This window comes from Octopus bimaculoides, chromosome 9 (genome assembly GCF_046866305.1).
Source record: "Octopus bimaculoides isolate indiv1 chromosome 9, ASM4686630v1, whole genome shotgun sequence".
Taxonomy (NCBI): domain Eukaryota; kingdom Metazoa; phylum Mollusca; class Cephalopoda; order Octopoda; family Octopodidae; genus Octopus; species Octopus bimaculoides.
The window spans coordinates 72,851,893-72,875,083 of NC_142936.1; the positions used below are offsets into that span (position 1 = coordinate 72,851,893).

The 23,191-nt window shown below is 37.6% G+C and overlaps 1 protein-coding gene across 2 annotated transcripts in view; it reads right to left on the reverse strand.

Moving 5' to 3' along the window:
- The window catches only part of LOC106869092 (protein VAC14 homolog), a 221,149-nt gene that overhangs the window by 105,463 nt on the left and 92,495 nt on the right, over window positions 1-23,191 (reverse strand). The gene's annotated exons all lie outside the window — the stretch shown is intronic.

Consider the following 23,191-nt stretch of genomic DNA (forward strand, 5'->3'; position numbering starts at 1 on the left):
CAAATAACAGAAAGGGCACATTAAATAACATAGTCTTAGATAGACTATGCCTCTCAAATATAAACCACACATGATTGCAGCTGGAATATCCTTGATCATACATCTTCGTGGTCAGAGCTGACCTGGAGAATAATATATTATTGGTATTTACTCTCTTGGCCCTCTACGTAATGAAATCTCAATAGATGTACTAAAACTACTGTCTATTGCAACCAAATATATTCTGTTCTGTTTTACATCTTCTATCCATCAACTACCGCTGTTGTTGTGAGCCAACAATGTTTTGTACCTACTCAGGTTTCAATTTTACAGTCAACATTATCATGTTTCAGATAAGCACATGTATAGTTTTATACATATAGATGATGATGATGATGATAATGGTGATGATATCATCATCATTTAACATCCGTTTTCCATGCTGTATAATTTTATGTATATGTATATAGAGTTTACTGCTTCATCTGTGAGCGAAAAATATCGTTCAATATACATGGTATTTAAATATCAGCTACTAGTAGTTCCATGCCATGGAAACACAATAATTCAGTAGATTTACATAACGTGCCTTGTGTCTCCAAATAATCTTTCAGGCTGAATATACATATGGGTGGTTCATTTGAAAAACAGGACACTGGTCTATGAGAAAACATGACAAGGAACAACATACATATATATATATATATATATAACTATATATATATATATATAAATATATATATATATATATAAATATATATATATATATATAAATATATATATATATATATATATATATATATATATATATAAGGCAATTAAGAAAATGGAGAGGATAATCAATTGACAAACATCAGCCTGCAGACATTCATTTATATCTATTTATTAATTGATTACAATTATACGTATAAGTAATCAAAATACACCCAAAAAATAAGCAAATAAGCTGGATGCCTTTCCTAAAGCCGACCACCTTACAAAGTGGACTGAGTGTTTTTTTAGGTAGGAGGACTCAAAAGGGGTCTCAGGGAGTAGTGTCCCTGCCTTCCTGAGCTAGTTTACAACCACATTTCTTAAACATTGTGGTAGAGGCCTTAGTCTTGGGACCACTCATGTCTAGAAATCGAGGTTGAGAGTAAGCAAGAGCATGCTCCTCATAGAAAATCCAGCTCCCAAAAAGCCTCATGATAGCAAGGTAGAACAGGCACCAGCCAGGCCAAAGGTTGAGGTGGGTTGCAGCTGCCTACCTCGGTTGCTATGGCATTGAGGTAGATCCAGCCACTCGTTAACGGGGACAGAACCTGGACTTAAAACACTGGATGATGATGACGATGAACAGGTTTTCTTTGGTTTTCATGTAACAAGTTCACTCACAAGGTTTTAGTCAACCTAAGCCTATAGTAGATGATACTTGTGCAAGGGATCATGCATTGGGAGTGACAGCAGAACCATGTGAATTGGAAGCAATTTCTTACTTCACAGCCACAACTGTACCTACATATATGCATATATGTGTATGTATGTATGTATATATATATATATATGTATATATATAGTATAAGAGCAAATGTGTTGAGAGAAATTTGGGCATAAGAGGATTCAAATGCAGTATGCAAGAGAGAAGACTATGTCGGTTTGGACACATGATGCCTATTTAGGAAGACAACCCTACTCTCTACTCATGCTTTTGGCAATGCCTTTCCACTTGCATTATGACCTGCATACCTTGAGGGAATGTCCTGGCATGTGTCACCATCTATCTCTCTTCATTTACTCTACTATTCCATTTATATTCTGATCCCCGTCCCTTGTGAATATATTCGATACTTTACAACCATCTCTCTCCTGCTCTCACTCTCTTGCACTCTTGCTGTCTCCCATTCTGTCTCTCTCTCTTTCCCTCTCCCTTTCCCTCTTCCCCTCTCTCTCTCTCTCTCTCTGACCAGGTAACTATGTACCTCTCCTACAGCAAGACACCTGTTTCTGTCTCTCTCTGTCACACTCTAATCTTTCATCATCTGACACAAGATCACATCCTCCAATGACCCTCCCCTCTCAAAGGATGTTTGTCTTGTAAGTTACTTGATGACCCTGCCAGTGCTGGTGCCATGTAAAAAGCATCCAGTCCATACTGTGAAGTACTTGGCATTTGGAAGGGCATCCAGTTGTAAAAACCATGCTAAAACTGACCTCGCTTGTGCTCATGCCATGTAAAAAGCACTCAGCCCACTCTACAGGATGGTTGGTGTTAGGAAGAGCATCCAGCCATAAAAACTGCAAAACAGACATGCAAGCCTGGTGCAGTCTTCTGCCTGGCCAAGCTCATGTCAAACCATCCAGCCCATGCAAGTATAGAAGGCGGACATTAAGCGTTGATGATGATGATCATCATGATATATAATCTATATGTTTTCTTTGGATGTGCATCAATGTTTCTAGTAAAAATATGTACATGTATTATACAAACATACAATGCCATCATCAGCAGGCATAGAAAGGGTACTAGAGAAAGGTTACTGGCTTGATACATGCACACAATACATCAGGAATGTGTGATTATGAAGTTCATTTGCAATGATAGTTTTGAGTTCAATCTCACCCTGCAGCATCTTGGGGAAAAAGTTTTCTATTATAACCTCAGGCTAACCCATACTTTGACAGTGCATGTGTGTGTGAGTTTGTGTATCTGTGTGTGTGTGTGTGTGTGTGTGTGCGTTTGTGCATGGATGTGTGTTAGTGTGTATGTGTGTGCATGTTTCTATACATCTGTAGATACAAATGTACACATACATCTACACACACACACACAAACACACACACACACACAAACACACAAACACACACACACACACACAAACATAAATATATCATCATCATCGTTTAACGTCCGCTTTCCATGCTAGCATGGGTTGGACGATTTGACTGAGGACTGGTGAAACTGGATGGCAACACCAGGCTCCAATCTGATTTGCCCTTCCTGACGCCAAAAATATATATTATATCATATTATATATATAAGGATATAAATGCTAAGAGCATAATGGGTTTTAGGAGGTTATGAAGACAGCCAAGAGAGAGGGGGAGAGAATGAAAGAGAAATGTGAGAGATAAAAGAAAGTGAGAGAGAGAGAGAAAGTGTGTGTGTGTGTGTGTGTGTGTGCATGTGTGTCAAAAAAAAGGGACACAGAGTGATATTTAAAGATAGATAAATAAATAGTTAGATATACACATAGATACATATACAATGAGAGAAAGTGAGAGTGAGAGAGAGAGAGAAAAGGCCCCTCTGTCAAAGAGAAAGAGAGATACAGTGATGTTTAAAGATAAATAGATAAGAGCTAGAAATATGAATAAACAGATAAATAGATACATACACACACATGTGCATGTGTGCATGAATACACACATATATATATATATATGGATATCATGATGATCACTATCACCATCATTTAACGTGCATCTTCCATGCTGGCATGGGTTGGACATTATATATATATTTCATTTTTTTTCATTTTATCTAGTTTCAGCTCATGAGCTGTGGCCATGCTCGGGCACCGCCATTTATATATATATATATATATATATATATATATATATATATATATATATATATATATGGAGAGAGGGGGGGGGGAGAAAGAGACAGAAAGAGTGCCTAATTGTCAAAGAGGGAGAGAGAGTGCTATTTAAAGATAGAAAGAAAGAAAATAGGATAGATACAAAGATGGTTTGATATAGAGAGACAGACAGACAGACACACAAACACACACACACACACACACATACATGCATACATACATAGGAAGGGTGAGAGGGAGATAATGTCTAATGATTAAAGAGAAAGCACGACAGAGATTTATACATACACATATACGCATGCATATATGTGCTCATGTATGTGTGTGTGTGTGTGTGTGTGTCTCTGTGTGTGTACATTGTTTCTTCAGAGAGAGAGAGAGAGAGAGAGAGAAGGAGAGAGGTATGGAGGGAAAGAGAGAATGAAAGGTGGCAGTTATTGGTTGTGAAAAAGGTAGTGTGAAGAAGGTTGATGTCATTCTGACATTTTAATAAGACAACAGTCATCACACTATATTACAGAATGGTTCCTTGTTCTGCTAGGATGCCAGAGGTTGTGGATAATGTGTAGGACATGCATGGCACAGGGGCAGGTTTTCAATGCAGTCTTATTTCAGATTTTTTTTTTTTTTTCCTTTTCCTCTTTTGACAGCCATACAAGTTCTTATTCAACTGCAGATCATCTCTGAAGAGAACCGCATGATCAAAGACATTCCAAATATGAACATCTTGTCAATATTTTCCCACCCTTTTTAAGGACATTTTAAACATATCTTTTATATATATTTTTTATATACAGGTTGGCCCAAAAGTAGGTTTACAAGTTATCGCAGAGGCACTTTGAATTTCTTGTAAATCATTTTATTACATTTAAATTTCTATCTTACAAACTGAAAAGGGACCTTGACAGAATTAACTAAATTAGCATAGAATAATGGTTTCATATTTTTTTTATAATTAAGATCTAAACTGTTAATATATGAATGTGAAAGAAATAGTTCAATAACTGTAAACCAACTTTTGGGCCACCCTGTATATATATATATATTTTTTCTTTTACTCTTTTACCTGTTTCAGTCATTTGACTGCGGCCATGCTGGAGCACCGCCTTTAGTCAAGCAAATCGACCCCAGGACTTATTCTTTGTAAGCCTAGTACTTATTCTATCAGTCACTTTTGCCAAACCACTAAGTTAGGGGATCATAAACACACCAACATTGGTGCAGGCTTCTACCTGGCTTTTGTCAAACCATCCCATCTATTCTGATGATGATGCAAGTTTTGTATTGCTGGTCTCAGTTAAGTTGGCATCTGAAGGTTAAGTTAACAAGCTTTGATTTAGAAGTGTCTAGAGACTGCTAAGAAAGAACCACCATTATTTTTTAATTTATCTTTACTTCAATTTAATTACTAATAATGAGCACATTCAATCTAAAATGGATGCATTGTTTAGGATGTCTTAAACTGTTGTATTTGTCCAGAGTTACCATCTTGTGTTGATATGTGTTAATTAAGCATTAAATATATTGGCTGATGAAATGATCATCTGCACCAGTGGATCATCAGTGATAGCCAACTTTGCACCAAATGCCAGAACAAAGATCAATTGACCCTCACACTGAATGCCAGAACAAAGATCAGTCGAACCAATCTAATATAATATTGGCAAAGCAGTCAGTGATGTCATGCAACAGCCAGCAGGCTATGAATAAATTAGCTACTAGTGATAGGAGTAGTGTTTATAATGAATTATAATTAGCACATCCACCCTAAATTGGATGTGTTGTTTGGAACACCTTAAACTGCTGTATACATTCAGAGATACCATCTTGTATTGATGATACATGATAATTAAGCACCAAATATACCATCTGACAAAATGATCATCTAACGAAATGATCATCTAGCAAAATGTTCTTCTGACAAAATGACCATCTGATGGAATGATTGTTTAATGCAAATGATCATCTGCAGTAATTTAATTATTACTTTAATTATAATTTGGAAAGTAAAAACAAACATTACACTACAGCAGTGCATTAAACAGGTGCAATGATGAAGCTGCAACAGAAACTAAATGCATCTTGCATTGACACATTTAAAGCAGGAGGTTGGTACAGTATAGACTCAGACTTAGGTTTGTCATTATGCCTAGGATTCATAAAGTTGGAGCTTCACCCTGCTTCCATAGTGTAGAAGTCATTGAGGTTACAACGCTCCCCACTTTCCTGAATGGGATGCCAGACTGTCATGGGATTAACTTCCCAGCTTTCACTGGAATTCATTTTTGCCAGCTTAGTGGACTGGAGCAAAGATGAAATGAAATATAATTCTAAGGCACTAAGGCAAATCATAAGACACCTGAAGAAGGCTGAAGCACACAACAGCTGAAATGTACTGAAAGCAACAACCAAGATGAGGACACCAGTTCAACTGATCTATGTATATATATAAAATTCCTAATCTCAGAAATATAGAATTGTATTATCCAATCAGTGAGGAGCCAACATAAGACATCAATGGTCAATGGAAGTTTATAAGCCTTAATAATAAATTACTCTGTCACTGACTACGGGTTTAGCATAGTGGACAAAGGTCCTAGTTAATGCAGTGAAATCACCTAGAGGTTTGGAGTTTGATCCCAGACACCTGAAGAAGGCTGTAGTATACAACAGCTGAAACCTAGTGAAGACAACAAGCAAGATGAGGACACCATTCTGGCTAATACATAATATGAAATGAAGCATTTTGCTCAAGAATAACATACTGTCTGGTCCAGGAATTGAAACCACAACCTTACAATCATGAGTGCGACACCCTAACCACTAGGCCATGCACCTGCAATATAGTAGTAGTAGTAGCAGCAATAGTGTGAAGACTTGTGGTTTATTTGGCTCATGATTACAAGGTCATGAGTTCAATTCCCTATGACATGTTGTGTCCTTGAGCAAGACACTTTATTTCACATTGCATCAATCCATTCAGCTGGCAAATATGAGTGGTACCTGTATTTCCAAGGGGCCAGCTTTGTCACATTCTTTGTCATGTTGAATCTCCCCAAGAACTACATTAAGGGTACATGTGTCTGTGGGGTGCCCTGCCACTTGCACGTTAATTTCACAAGCAGGCTGTTCCATCGATCGGATCAACTGGAATTCTCATTGTAGTAGTAGTAGCAGTAGTAGTAGTAGTAGTAGTAGTAGTAGTAGTAGTAGTATGAGGAGTATACACTGTAAGAGTGCGTCGCTGCATCCCCCATTTGTTGGTGATTCCCTACTATTTCTGATGAATGACACTTCTACACCACTCAGGCAACAACCCTCCAACCCATGGGTCTGTTTTGGGTAGTTGTTGTTACTGGTGAGGCTTTTACGAGGCTGGAGTGCAACTCCTACCTCAAGCTCTTTTAGTTGCCGTTTTTTCATGACATGCAGAGGAAACACTGGGTCCGTTCTTCGACGTGCCAGTCTCCACATAACACAATATAGAATTAACATCGTAAAAATATAAAGTCTCTGATAAACAGATGTTGTTGTCATTGTTGTTGTTGTTGTTGTTGTTATTGTTGTCAATTGTTCATGTTATAATTTAGTCATTCCCAGAGTCGAGCAGATCCCACGATCAAAGCCATAGAAACCGTGACCGATTCCTGTCATTTAGTGTATCTGGGACTACATTATTATTATTACAATCGAGCCGGTTTGATATGGGTAAAAGAACACGACAAAATAAAAAAATTTTAAAAAAACACGAAAGAAAGAGCAAAAAAAACAAAAACATGATGAGGCATGCGTGCATGGTTGAAAAGGTTGATATAAATTAATGATGTAGAATAGTCGCAAGCGAAAGATAGGTCTTGAAATGATGTGGTTAGATCAAACCTTAAAAAGTTGGATTGCAAAGATAAAATGGTGTAGTATTAAAATGCATGAAAGGATAGTGGGGGTGGCGGAAGGAGTGATAGTTGTAGTGGTGGTAGCAGTAATGGTGGTGGTAGCAGTAATGGTGGTGGTAGTGGTGGTGGTAATGAGTGTGGCGGTATTAGTAGTGGTAGTAGAAGTAGTGGTGGTGGTGGTAGTAGTGGTTGTGGTAGCGGTAGCAGTGGTGGCAGTAGCGATTGTTGTTGTGATGGTGGTGGTAGTAGTGATTGTTGTTGTGATGGTGATGGTAGTAGCGATTGTTGTTGTGATAGTGGTGGTAGTAGCAGGGATAGTGGTGGTAGTGGTGGTAGCCCGGGTATACTGCAGACCCACCCGAATTATGGAAGCATGGAAAAAGAGCATTAAAGGATGCTTATGTGGGTGCACGTGTCATGCGTTTGCTTGTGTGTGTGTGTGTGTGTGTGTGTGGTTGTACGGGTATGTGTGTATGCATGATTATGCATGAGTGTATCTGTGGTATTTTAGTGTGTGTGTGTGTGTGTGTATGCATATATGGTTATGTTGGCACATGTGGGATATAAATGTGCATGTATGTTTGTGTGAGAGTGTCTGGTTTATAAGTGTGTGTATGTGCATGCATGCTTGTGTGTGTGCGTGTCTGTGTGTTTATACATGGCCATGTGTGCACATGTAGGTATAAATGCATGTATGGTTTAGTGAGTGGGAGGGTATATGTGTATGTGTATATGTGTGTGTGTGCATGTCTATACATATGTGTGCAAGAAAATATATGTATGTGGAGAGGTACATGTGTACGTAAGCTTAAATACATGTGTAGTTATGTGTGTATATCTATATGCATGTGCATACACACACACACACACACACACATACACACACACACATAATGAGAATGTGTGTGAGGAGCGGGGGAGTATCTGTGATGATAACAAGCCGGGAAGTTTATTGATTAGGGTTTTTTTTCTTGCTTTTTTTACTATTGTTTTTCTATTTGATTATTAATTTATTTTGCTTATTCTTTTTCTTCAACTTAACTCGATGCAAATAAATAAATATATAGATAAATAAATATATACTGGGTCCACACACAAACATACACATATATCTATATCTATATATAAACATACATATATATATAAACGTATATATATATATATATATATATATATATATATATATATATATATATATATATACACATATATATATATATATATATATATATATATATATATATATATATATATATATACATACATACATACATATATATACACACATATATATATATACACACACACACACACACATATAAACACACACTCACACACACATATATATTTATATACATACTCACACACAGAATATATGTATGCATATATACATACATACATAGGAAGTACAGAAGTACTGACATAAATACATATATAAGTATATGTATGTATATATATATATATATATATATATATATATATATATATATATATATATATATATATATATATATATATATATATATATATATATATATATACAGACATATATATATATATATATATATATATATATACAGACATATATTTACACACATACACATATATCTGTATGCATAAATGTATATACTCACACACACACATGCATATATACATACATATACATATATATATATATATATATATATATATATATATATATATATATATATATATATACAAACACACATGCACATACATATGATAGCTGATAGGTCATGCCGACATCAGTAACATACTATAGACAAAAACATCCTTTCAGCAAATATTCAAAGAGGAAAACAAAAAAGAAAAATCCACAAAAACAACAAAAATAAACCTTCTGTAACCTCTCCATCTCCACCCCTTCTTAATTCCCACCCCACTATCTTCCTCTCTACCTCTATCACATACTTTCTTTCTATCTATTTATCTATTTATCTCTGAATACAGCAGATACAGAAAAGAACTTTTCTTTTCCGTTTCCCCTTTTATTTTGTTCTTTTTTTTTTGTTTGGCATTCATAGAAAAAAAAAAAAGCAAAAAACAAAAAACGGAATCTAAATAAATGCAAGGATTTGCAGGTTTCATGTTGTGACAATGTGTCAAAGAGGTGAAAGATGTTTGAAAATAATACAGGACAAAATGTCAAGAACGAAGGAAAAGTCACTGAGGGTGTTCCTGTTCCTGTCCCTGATGTGTGTAAGCACCACCTCCGACTCCAAACTATAATGAGCTCATGTAATATATACAACGAGTGGATATGGAAGGCAGTTTAAACAACAATTAAAATATGGAAGACCATAAGTCTCAAAGTGAATTGAACTTAGATGATTAGGTGCAGGCATGGCTGTGTGGTAAGAAGCTTGCTTCCCAACCACATGATTCTGGGTTCAGTCCCTCTGCATGGCATCTTGGGCAAGTGTCATCTACTATAGCTTCAGGCCAAGCAAAGCTTTGTGAGTGAAATTAGTAGACAGAAACTGAAAGAAGCCTGTCGCGCGCGCGTGTGTGTGTGTGCGTGCGTGCGTGCGTGCGTGCGTGCGTGCGTGCGTGCGTGCGTGCGTGCGTGCGTGCGTGCGTGCGTGCGTGCGTGTGTGTGTGTGTGTGTGTCCCACCTCACAACTTGACAACCGGTATTAGGTTGTTCACATCCCCTGTAACTTAGTGGTTTGGCAAAAGAGATTTGATAGAATAAGTAGCAAGCTTTAAAATAAAGTACTGAGGTCGATTTGTTCAACTAAATATTCTTCAAGACGATGCCCTAGCATGGCCATAGTTTAATGACTGAAACAAGTAAACAATAAAAGAAGATTCTTTTATAACAAGACTAAGAAATAGATCTGTTGTGACGTCTAGGAGTTATAAACCAGAGCTTAACCTTGGTTTCAATGGTGTTGGAGTGACAGAGATTACAAGACTTATCCCCTGAATGGGATGCTAGTCCATTGTAGCGTTAACTTCCTAGTTATTGGCAGAACTTATTTTTGTGGCTTCCTGGATTGAAGCAATGTCAAATGAAGTGTTTTGTTGAAGAATACAATGCACCACCCAGTCTCAGAATCGAAACCATGTTCTTAACTTCAACCACTATGCCACATGCAAGGAAGACTAAAAATAAAATAAAATAAAATCAATACGCAAAAAAATGTGAAAATACAAAGAAATAAGCTCTTTTTCTTTGTTCCATTTATTCATTAATTTAATTTTTCTTTTTTGCGGTTTTTCTCAAATTGCAAGTAAATTAAATAAATTTTCTTCAAGAAGTGTTATTTTGGGAATCAGAAAACAAAATAAATGCTTTTACAAGTTGAAACTTGATTTGATTATTTCGTTATTTTGAAAGATAACCATCTGAGTAGTATACTCTGAAAATCTTGGAGCAGGATTTTCTTATCTAACTGAAAGTTTCAAGAATCTAATGCTTCTTTTGAATGAAGGCAAGGCTGTGTGGTTAAGAAGTTTTGCTTCCCAACCATGTGGTTTTAAGTTCAGTCCCATTGCATAGTACTTTAGGCAAGTGTTTTCTATAATAGCCCCAGGCCAACCAAAGCTTTGTGAGTGGATTTGGTCAACAGAAACTGAAAGAAGCCCTTTGTATATCAAAACAGGATCAAAGGTCCTTGTTGAGTCATAGGCTCACAAGGCTGGTCCACTGGTCCATCACAGGATTACTCATTTTTTTTTGTCAGCAAAGTGCACTGCAGCAATGTGAAATGAAGTGTTTTGCTCAAGAATACAATGCACCACCGGACCCAGGAACTGGAACCACCATCTTATACACACACACACACACACACACACACACACACACACACACACACACACACACACACACACACACACATATAAGTGCATTTAGCATCATCCTCATCATTGTTTTAACACTGACTTTTCAATGCTCAAAGACAATATTCAATGAAGCAAATTTTCTATGGCTGGATGCCCTTCCTATTGCTAACCATCACCTGTTTCAGAGTTAGGTAATATCTCCCCTTGGGCAAAAACACACACACACACACACACCAAAGAAAGAACAGCTCTAATTTTATATACATATACTTATAAAATGGAGACGAACACCATTCCTCCAAGGGATCAGCTTGAAAAATTGTTAACATATTAAGATATTTTCTTAACATGAAACCAATGGTAGCCTAATACACAAATAAAGAATCTTTATCCCCCAATGTGGTGTTGAGCACTCATTCTCATTGTTTGACATTTACGCAGGTGTGGCTGTGTGGTAAGAAGCTTGCTTCCCAACCACATGGTTCTGGGTTCAGTCCCACTGCATGGCACCTTGGTCAAATGTCTTCTACTATAAACCGGGGCTGATCAAAGCCTTTGTGATAGCATTTGGTAGACGGAAACTGAAAGAAGCCTGTCGTATATTTATATATGCATATATCTATGTGTGTGTGTTTTTGTGTCTGTCTTTGTTCCCCCATCATTGCTTGGCAACCGGTGTAGGTTTGTTTACACCTCTGATAGAACAAGTACTAGGCTAAAAAATAAATGCTGGGGTTGAATTGTTCAGCAAAAAATACTTCGAGGTGCTCCAGCATGGCCACAGTCAAATGACTGAAACAAGTAAAATAAAATACACACACACACACACACACACACACACAAACACAGCACAGCTACATCATAGTTTCTAGTTACCAAATTCTAGTTACCAAATTCTAGTTAACAAGATGTTAATTGATCTGAAGTCAAGGCAAGAGATGCTGAAGGTGCTGGGATCAAACCTGAAATAACATGATTGAATTTCTTAAACTACACAGCTTTGCGTACCACAGAACTACTACAACAAGGGAATCATGCTGAAGATAAAAATAAGCTTGGAATAAAACAGCCTGAGGAAGAAGAGAACTAGCTTTTCCTCTGACTGTGCTCAGCTTATGATACTTTTGTCAAAGCAGGTTGCACTTGCATATCAAATATGGTATTTATATAATTGAATGTAGATATTCTTGTGATAAAGTTTTAATTAAAATGTCACTCAGAAACTTTATGTTACAGAGAGGTAAAAAGGAAAGGAAATCAATTCTGTGTGTATGTGTGTGAGAGAGAGAGAGAGTGATAGTGATAGGGGGACAGAGAGAGAAGGACAGACAGACAGACAGAGACAGGGTATACTTGTATAGAATTATGTGTGTACAGGGCATGTGTGAGGGGAAAAAAGACTGAGGAATAAGATTATAACTTGAATACAAATGGTCACATTAATACTATGTGAAATATAAATAGATTTGTATGTGTGTGTGTGTGTCTGCACATATGTATGTGTGTGTGTGTTGTGTATATATGCATATATGCACATCTATATATAATTACAATTATGCAGATATACAATATGCATACATATATATATCTATTTATATATATATATATATATATATATATATATATATATATATATATATATATATATATATTTGTACTGTACCTATATACACATATATATATATATGCATGAATAGATAAATATAGATATCATCATCATCATCATCATCGTTGTTTAACATCCGCTTTCCATGCTGGCATGAGTTGGACAGTTTGACTGGCGGCTGGCAAGCCAGAAGGCTGCAACAGGCTCCAATCCAATCTGGTAAGGTTTCTACAGCTGGATGCCCTTCCTAATGCCAATCACTCTGAGAGTGTAGTGGGTGCTTTTTACATGCCACCGGCACGAGGGCCAGTCAGGTGGCACTCGCATCGGCCATGCTCGAATGGTACTTTTTACGTGCCACAGGTACAAGTGCCAATCAGGCGGTAGTGTTATCAGCCACGACAACGACTTCACTTGCCTCAACAGGTCTTCGCAAGCACAGTTTATTACCCAATGATTGACGAGAACTCTCAAATGGGCTGGTTATGTTGCACTGACATAGTCCACGGTTACGGTCTCACTTGGCTTGCTGGGTCTTCTCAAGCACAGCACATCTCCAAAGGTCTCGGTCACTTGCCATCGCCTCGGTGAGGCCGAACATTCAAAGGTTGTGCTTCACCACCTCATTCCAGATCTTCCTGGGTCTACCTCTTCCACAGGTTCTCTCTACTGCTAGGGTGTGACACTTCATCACACAGCTGTCCTTATTCATATGTAACACATGACCATACCAGCGCAGTCGTCTCTCTCTTGCACACCAAATCTGATGCTTCTTATGTCCGACTTTTCTCTCAGGGTACTTATACTCTATCATGTATGTACAATGACATTACACATCCAGCGGAGCATACTAGCTTCATTCCTTGCAAGCTTACACATGTCTTCAGCAGCCACAGCCCATGTTTCACTGCCATGTAGCATGGCTGTTTGCACACATGCATCATACAGTCACCTTTTACTCTGAGCGAGAGGCTCTTTGTCACCAGCAGAGGTAGGAGCTCTCTGACTTTGCCCAGGCTATTCTTATTCTAGCAGCTACAACCTCAGAGCAAACACCCCCGCTACTGACTTAGTCACCTAGGTAATGGAAGCTATCAACTACTTGTAGTTTTTCCCCTGGAATGTGACAGAAACCGTTTTCCGCACATTTTCAGTGATTATTGCCCCTGAGCATTTTCCACACACAAAAACTATCTTTCCAGTTAGCCTTCCTTTGATATTACTGCAACTCTTGTGTCCATAGCTTACACCGGGTACATCTTATGGAGTTTCTACCTATACTTTTTCTACAGATCAAGCAGGGCCATCATCTACATGGAGGGATATATATTTGTGGTCATTGTTGGTATCATGTAAATGGCACCTGTGCCAGTGGCACATTAAAGCACCCATTACACTCCTGGAGTGGTTGGCATTAGGAAGGGCATCCTGCCATAGAAACCATGCCAAATCAGACTGGAACCTGGTGCAGCTCTCTGGCTCATCAGCTCCAGTCAAACTGTCTAACCCATGCCAGCATGTAGAGCAGACATTAAATGATGATGATAATGATGTTTACACACATACAATTATATGTGTGTATGTGTGTGCATGTAAGTATGTATATACTTATGTACATTACATGATAGTGCAGCTCAGTAGACCATCAGTTACTACTATAACCTGAACTACAAAAGTGTCAACCCTAGGAGGGGTCTATTATTTCATTTGTTTTTTATACATGTTGTCAAAAGTTAATTTAAAAATACATATTTGGGAAAGAATTGTGAAATTGATTTCATCTGCAAGATACTTCTCACTCTCTCTCCTCTGTGTGCATCTCTCTCCCTCTCTCTCTCTCTCTCTCTCTCTCTCTCTCTCTCTCTCTCTCTCTCTCTCTCTCTCCTTCTCTCCCTCTCTGCCAAATTTAGAACCACCAAGAGATATTCTGAGATCTGCACAATATTCCCTGGCGGAACACCAACCAAACCGTATTTTTCTCCCTTGCAAATTCTTCTGGCTGTTGCCAAAGAGAAGAAGAAATTTATCAGCCATTATTCAGTTTCCTTCTTTTGTTTAATTGTTAATTTCTTTTTGTTTTATTTTTTCTAATTTTTTTTCACTTATTATTTTTGGTTTTCACATGAGGGGTGGGAGTGAGGGCCAAGCGCTTGTTCTTAATGTTTTTTCTTCTTCATTTCCTTCGTAGCCGCAGTATCTCCACCACCTCCATGTTAGCATTTTTCCCTTGTTGCTTAGCACTTTCATCTTTGTAATAATAGTATAAAAGAAAATAGTAATGATGGTGGTGGTGATGATGATGAGGATGATGATGATGATGAAAAGGAAGAAACAATGTGAAAAGAAAGAATGGGACGAGAAGGAGAGATATAGAGAGAAAGGGAGTAGAGAATAAAGAAGAGAAGAATCAGGAATAAAAGAGAGAAAAGTGAACGAAAGAGAAACCAAAATAGAGAGAGAGAAAGAGAGAGATAAAAGAATAGAGAGGGGGAAAGGAGGAGAGGCTATCAGAGATAGAGAGAGAAAAGAGAGAGTAAGGAACAGATAGAGAAAAGGAACAGAGAAGGAGAGTGAACAAAGTGAAAGAAAGAGAGGGGGAGGAGGGAGGGAGAGTGAAAGAATAACTACTTTTCTTGTTAGCTAATATTTTTGTAAGAAAGAATATCAGAATATTTAAATTGGGAAAGAGAGTGAGAGGGAAAAGGAGAGAAAGATAGGATAAAGGGCAAGGAAGAGAGAGAGGGAGAGTGGAACAAGAGTGAGAGAGGACTAAAGAGAAAAAGACAGGAAGAGAGAGAGAGAGAGAGAGAGAGAAAAGAGACAGAGAGTGGAAGGGATTATATGTATGTATATACATATACAAACATATGTGTGTGTGTGGGTATGTATGTGAGTGTGTGTGTGTGTGTGTGTGTGTGTGTGTGTGTGTGTGTGTGTGTGTGTGTGTGTTCTATTCATTTAATCGTTTCACTCAATAACCAGCCTTGAAGGGTTTTGGTCAATCATAGTCGGATACTTATTTTATTGATTTCTTCAGAAATCATCAAAGACAATGTATTATAATAAAGGAAAGAAATATCGGTAACTGACAGGTATAGGCACATGATTGAACACTGAAATGGCAATTTCTTACTAAAACCACATTTAACACTTTTGATACCAACATGCTGGAGACTGCCTCTGGTTCCATGAGACAAACTACTTGTTTTGAAGTGATATAGATTAAAACTTTCCATCAAAATTTCCTGTTAATTTATGCTCCACATGTCACTTAAACGTGAGTTATTTTACTAAATTCTTTAATATTTTCAAAATTAATTAAAACACATGATGTGTATGTCAACAGAGTTGTTGTTGGCACTCCGTCGCTTACGACGTTGAGGGTTCCAGTTGATCCGATCAACAGAACAGCCTGCTCGTGAAATTAATGTGCAAGGTGGCTGAGCACTCGACAGGCACGTGTAACCTTAACATAGTTCTCGGGGATATTCAGCGTGACACAGTGTGACAAGGCTGACCCTTTGAATTACAGGCACAACAGAAACAGGAAGTAAGAGTGAGAGAAAGTTGTGGTGGAAGAGTACAGCAGGGTTCACCACTATCCCCTGTCGGAGCCTCGTGGAGCTTTAGGTGTTTTTGCTCAATAAACACTCACAAGGCCCGGTCTGGGAATCGAAACCGCGATCCTATGAGCGCGAGTCCGCTGCCCTAACCACTGGGCCATTGCGCCTCCACATGTCAATAGAAATATGGTAACAAAAGGGTTGTGTGAATGCGCATGCATATGTGTATGTGCATGTGTGCGCCTATTTATTTGTCTTCAGATCGAATCAGAAGTGACCATAATTATGCTGTCAGGAATGAATGAATGAGGAGACACAAAATCTGGAAGTTGCAGCGCAGACAAGCCACCTAAAAGACCAGTAACTCTGAAATAAAACTGATGCAGGGCAGAACATTAGTCTTGAATTGTAGTTCTGATTTCTGGCACAGACAATTCCAATGGTTCTCAACTAGGGCTCATATGACCCTCGGGGGGTCCATGTAAGATGTTATTCTTAGAATTTGTTAGGTGCAGTAAACTGGTTATGTTTCTACCATGCACATAATATTTCAATTTTTTATTGCAATTCCTAATAATATTTGAACAAAAACAAAATAGGATATTTAGACATCAAGAGGCTATGAGTAAAAGAGGAATCAAAGGGGTCCATAGGCAAAAAATGGTTGAGAACCACAGCTCTACAAGGGGGTGCTGCAAAAGTTCCTGGCTTTAAGGGTATTACAAAAGGCTTGGTTGGAGGCCCAACCTTCCAAGTTCTTTTATAGGACTTAGAAAAACTGAAGGACCACTGCAATAAGCAAGTGGATCTGAGAGGGGAATATGTTGAATAAAGTCATGATTAACTGATCCTCCTGTATTTTTCTTCACTTGAACCCAGGAACTTTTCAGCAGCCACTTGTAGAGCCAATGATATGATAAAATGTACCCAATCCTTGCTCTAAAGTGGTTGGGAACAGAAAGAGCACTCAGCTGTAAAAATGAAATAAACATATGCCAAAATACATAACATTCAACAATACATAACCAACAAATGATGGTGCTTTGCCTTTGTTGCAGTGGGTGCTCAATGATGAAGGACTGCAGCAGACTGTGGAGATGCTGTGAGACCCAGCCAACTCATGCCAACATGGCAAAATGGACATTTGATGAGGGTCATGAATACAGGCATGTATGTATGTATGTATGTATGTATGTATGTATGTATGTATGCATGTATTGACTGATGGATGGATGTGCATATCGTTACATGAGTGTGTGAGTATTTATTTCTTTATTGCCCACAGGGGGCTAAACAAGGATAGACAAAGGGATTAAGTCGACTACATCGACCTCAGTGCTTAACTGGTATTTATTTAATCGGCCCTGAAAGGATGAAAGGCAAAGTTGACCTCAGTGGAATTTGAACTCAGAACGTAAAGACAGACGAAATACCACTAAGCATTTCGCCTGGCATGCTAATGATTCTGCCAGCACACCACCCTTTTGAGTATATGTATTGACCAATGTGTGTGTATATAATGTGTGTGTAGGAGGCAAGCATAGCAGAGAAAATAAAAGAATGGAACTAAATATCAATGATACTGCTTTTCATCATCCAAAAAAGTGTAAATGCAAACACAAACATATATATACCCAAATATAAAATTATTACATGTATATACGTATGTATGTTTGTGTGTTTATATATATATATATATGGCATTTGACATTTTCTTCTGATGAGGGTGGCCTGGCTTCATTTAATGGATCCATAAAAATTTATCTTATATACACTTATGAGATCATAGGTCTGTACTAGGTATGAATGTGATTACAACATAAGCCATGGTTCATCCGAAACAGCTGTCAAGATAAGACTATTATGTAACTCACTTCATTTACTTTGTTTCTTCAGTCTGTTCTCTGTAATTTGTAATTCTGTGTGAATATATGCATTAAGCATACATGTGTTTATCTGCCTTTCTCCTAATGTATGTGTGCATGTGTGTGTGTGTGTCTATGTATCTATCTCCCTCGCCTACACTTGTTGTTGCTATTTAGCCATAGTCCACCATGACCATTCCATCAATTTTTCTATTTTTAAAATTTTCTCACAGGCAGGCCTATATGTAGAACCATATTATTCAATATGATGATATCACCTTCATCATTTCTTTTCTTTTTTTTTTTCATTCTTTTACTTACAAGACAATAGAGTGTAATTTGAAGAAAACATAGCTACTATTTCTAGCAAGTCAGGAGGTAATGTGGAGACTTGAACCATATCAGTTTGTCCCACTTAGGAACACATATACAGGAATGGTTCAAACACAAGATTGGAAGTGCATATAGGTTACAAATAGTATCATTTATCTTTCACAAAGGACACAGGATAATGCCTGCTAGCAGAAGTAGTAGACAGATCACACACATACGCGCACACACACGCACACACACACAAACATACACATCCATACACACGTGCTTGCACACGTTATCAATTCATTTACACGGGCCAAGAATCTGGCATACTATCAACTAAATTGCAGCTCCTTCGTGTGTAAGCTTAACCAGAGACACATATAAGACATATATAGATGCTTGTGTAGATGTTAAGAGTTATGAATAGATAATGGGAAAGAAAACAAAAAAAAAAAAAGAAATATTGCTTTGTAAGTTCTCGCTAGATGAGTAAAGAGAATTCTACTACAAGACATAACATGTCCTTTATATGTGCAAGCACACACACACACACACACACACACACACACATCACCACTGTTGTCAGCATCACTTTTCCCATCACCACCATCACCATCATGATTGTTATTACCATTATTTAATGGATATATTCCATATTCTATGTTTGACGAAATCCAATGGGTCTAAGGACTGCATAATACTCCAGTATCTGCTTTGACATGGTTTCTACAGCTGGATGCCATTCATGATGCCAGCATGTACTGGGTGCATTTTTGTTTATTTATTTTTTTGGCACCTCCAGCACTGGTGAGGACGCCATGCAGTAGCAAGATTATGAACCCTGAGGGTGGGGAGCATGAAGTGGAGGAGAAAATGAAAGAGAAAATATGAACTATGTTACTTTTGTTATTTAGCTGTAGGTCATCCCTGACTAAATAACTTTATTATTATCTCCGCCTTAGCGGAGGTATTGTTTTCAGTCCTGTTTGTTTGTTTGTCCGTGGACAAGATATCTCAAGAGCCGCTGGATAGATTCAGATGAAACTTTCAGGGATGTTTGGCTTTGTAACTGGCACAAACTGATTAGATTTGGGGATCAATCCAGTACCGATTCTGGATTATTTTTCCTGCTTTTTTTTTTAGAGAGAGGGAGAGAGAGAGAGAGGGAGAGAGAGAGAGAGAGGGAGAGAGAGAGAGGGAGAGAGAGAGAGGGAGAGAGAGAGAGAGAGAGAGAGAGAGGGAGAGAGAGAGAGGGAGAGAGAGAGAGGGAGAGAGAGAGGGAGAGAGAGAGAGGGAGAGAGAGAGAGGGAGAGAGAATGATGCTTTAAGTATGTTACTCAGATTGCTATTTTGAACTAATGCTGCCTCTGTTGCTCATAACAAATAGGTATTTAAAGTCACTGGACCATTCAGGTAGTGTTCCTCAAGAAAGGAACACCACATGTAAATATGCATCAATGACAACAACAACCATAAACAGCAGCAGCAGCAATAGCAGGATCAGTAGTAGCAATAACGGTAATTGTGATGTGGAGTACGATGACATAAAGATGATCAAACAATAAATCAATGCGATATTCAGAAAGGAAAATCTAGAAAAGAACTGTGAAGGTGAAAGAAAAGTTGGTTGTCTTGTCTGTGTAATGAAATGAAATTAAGGTAACATCTTCGTGTGTATAGTAAATATCGCAATTATTTTTCTTAGCAATTAGAGTACTGAAATTATTTTCCATAGCAATTAGTGTACATTCTCACAAAAGTCAAAAGAACAATCTAGAAGCCATCAGGAAAGAAACAAAATACCACCACCACCACCACCACCACTACACACACTTATACAAACTAAAAATAATAAAAATCACACATTTAATGCAAAACGCGAATAAAAAAACACTTTAAAAAATACCAATATTCATAGAAAAATAACTTGAACTGACAAGGCATTATAAAATATGTGTTTGTTGGTTTGTTTTATTCACTTAATAAGTGTTTGTTTGTTTGTTATTTATTTGATTTTTTTATTTGTCTGTTTATTTTCTTTTATTTCTTCTTTGCATTCTTGTTTTGTTTTTTTCTGTATAACGAAGAAATTTTCATTTTTGTGATTAATAAACAACATGACTCTGTACGAAAAGTGCTGGGTTTGCAAGGTTGGCACAAAGTAATGTTCAGCCCAAGGCACTCTTTGCTTAGCAATACTACTTCTAGAAGCACGTGGCTTAGTGGTTAGGGTATTCAGCTCATGATTGTAAGGTCATGAGTTCAATTCCTCTCAATGCACTGTGTCCTTGAGCAAGACACTTTATTTCACGTTGTCAAGCAGTGGTAGGGGGACAAACACGGATACACAAATACACAAATACACACACACTCACACACATATATATGATGGGCTTCTTTCAGTTTCCGTCTACCAAATCCACTCACAAGGCTTTGGTCAGCCCGAGGCTATAATAGAAGACATTTGCCCAAGGTGCCATGCAGTGGAACTGAACCAAGAACCATGTAGTTGGGAAACAAGCTTCTTATCACACAGACAATTATTTTAACAGCAAATTTTATGTCAGAGTACCTTTCTCTTAGAAGATCTGCCTTCCCCATGACTTTGTCAAAAATAGTGGGATCTTCCTCTAACCCTGGGAAATCCATTTAACTCATAAATAGGATCCTGACAGGTGCTCCTGTTTACACACACACCTACATGTGACAGGTTTGTACACAGTTTATGTCTATCAACTTCTCTCACAAAGCATTGGTTGGCCCAGGGTTTCAGAAGATACTTGCCCAAGGTGCCACATGGCGAGATTGAACCCAAAACTGCACAGTTGTAAAGTGAGCTTCTTGTCAATGCAAACATGCAAGAGCAGGTTATGAAAAATTAAAATTTCTTTTTAATCATCATAACACATAACTAAACTGCAGTTCCAATGAATTCTTTATTGCTCCTTTGACCTCCCATAAACAATTTTAAAACAAAAATTTAGGTCTTTTTTTTGTTTTGTTTTTTTTTTATTTCAATAATTACAAGGCTGTAATTTTGGTGAGTGACAGAAACAGGAAGGGGAGATAACACTGATTTATTTATTACATCAGAATGCCTTGCCAATATTTCAGTTTTCCAATCTGAAAATGGAATGTTGTATATGTGTACAAGAGTGTTTCACAGTGATGTGATGTGATGTGATGTGTATGTGCGTATGTGTGTGTGTGTGATAGTTGAAAGATATAAATTAAAACAAACTGATCGTTAGGAGAAATTACATTTAAAGAAATTCTAATTTATATAATGGCAACTGAGGAGAGGAAAAAGCATCTGACAAGGAAAAATTGTTGTAGTTGTTACTGTTGTATTTGATGCTGCTGCTGCTGATGATGATGATGATGATGATGATATTGTTGTTTGGCTGCAGGTTATTTCTGATCATGAAGATCTAAAATCAGAAGACAATCTAGCTGAGACTATTTTGTCAATTTTTGGTTTTTCACAAACAGACTATATAACCATCATTTTATCCAATATGTCCTGCCCATTTGCTTTTTTTTCTTCTCTTAAGGTGGTAGGGCTGTGACTTGATGGAGACCAGCTGTCTGGCTGTTATTTTTAGCAGATCGAGTCACCATGTAGAAGCTTGTTGAATTTTCAGAGTGGCAAAGTTTGTGCACACAGCTGAAGCCACAAGATGGCTATAGTGAAGTCATAATTACTGGTTTCTAGCATGTGTATGTGTGTGTGTGTGTAAACATATATGTAAATCTCTCTGTCCCTCTCCCTTTCTCTCTCTCTCTCTATCATCATTTAACATCTGCCTTCCATGCTTACCATGGGTGGGACCTATATATATATATATATATATATATATATATATATATATATATGTATGTATGTATGTGTGTGTGTATATATGTGTGTATGTGTGTGTGTGTGTGTGTGTGTGTGTGTATACATATCATCATCATCATCATCATTTAACATCAGTTGTCCATGCTGGTATGGATTGGACAATTTGACAAAACTCAATGAGTCAGAGAACATGGCTGAACTCCACTATCTGCTTTAGTAAGGTTTCAATGACTAGATGTTCTTATAGCACCAACATCAGTTAGATCATCAAGTAACACATACAACAAGACACCTTGGCAGAGAGGGAGTGCAGTATTGAGAGATGGGGCTTTGTGCCAGACACTGAAAGGCTAAATTATGATAGAGGGACAGAGACATATATGGAGAGAAGAGGACAGCTGTGAACATGCTTCTGTCTCAACAGACGTCCTCAGCATAGCAGTTGCCCTACCTTGACTCCAGCAGGCATAAGATTAAGGCATATCTAAAAAAAACGAGTGCAGAATATTTATGACTAAGGTACTTAGCATAAATAAAACAAAAAAGAACTTTGAAATAACATAGAGTGGCTGGTTGCTATTATGTTTGTTTGTGTGTGTGTGTGTGTGTGTGTGTGTGTGTGTGTGTGTGTGTGTGGACATCGTTGTTATCATACAAAAGTGTCATAAGTCCAAAACGATAAAATAGTTTCACTATTCTATAGCAAAACTGTTGTATTCACTTCCACAACTTTGG